Source organism: Chrysochloris asiatica, unplaced genomic scaffold, assembly GCF_000296735.1.
Source record: "Chrysochloris asiatica unplaced genomic scaffold, ChrAsi1.0 scaffold00265, whole genome shotgun sequence".
NCBI classification, from domain to species: domain Eukaryota; kingdom Metazoa; phylum Chordata; class Mammalia; order Afrosoricida; family Chrysochloridae; genus Chrysochloris; species Chrysochloris asiatica.
This window is the reverse complement of record NW_006408783.1, coordinates 10,021-10,667: the sequence shown is the minus strand read 5'-3', so window position 1 is coordinate 10,667 and position 647 is coordinate 10,021.

Here is a 647-nt window from a genome sequence, read left to right as displayed (position 1 = left end):
AATACTGCATAGGACCACAACTGTAAAAGACTAAGGGAAAGAACCTATACTAAAGGGGGTAAGGGATTCTTTGCTGGTTACTGGGATGTTGGGATGGGGTGAGGGGAGGGAGAGGAAGGTGGAGCACAGGGCAGGGAACAGACACAGGACAGTTTGGGTGCTAGGGAGGGGTACAATATACAAGGGGGAAGGGAAGTGAAGAACAAAGTGGATGGGGGGAACAATTAGGCAGTTTTGCATAGGCTAAGTGGGACACAGGTAAATAATGATGTATGTACAACCTTGGAACAATATAACCCCCCAAAATGGCCATTTTTTCCTTATTTCATAAGCTTTTTCTCCTTTTTAAAATATATTTCAACTAGATGCACCTTGTACTATATCCCAACGATACACTACTAGTGATTCTTGAACCTCCAGATCGATCTCGAAATGCTCTTTTTGATGGTGAATGTGACACCACTTCTCTTCAATTTGTCATTCCAGGCACAGTAAACCACATGACTATCTGATTTTAAATGGCCAATATCAATCCACTTCAGCCTAGGATACAGAAACGATGACTTCTAATTTTCCTGGATTCATATTTCATACATTGGACACTCAGATCATTAATGGATGTCTGCAACAGTTTCCTCTCATTTTGA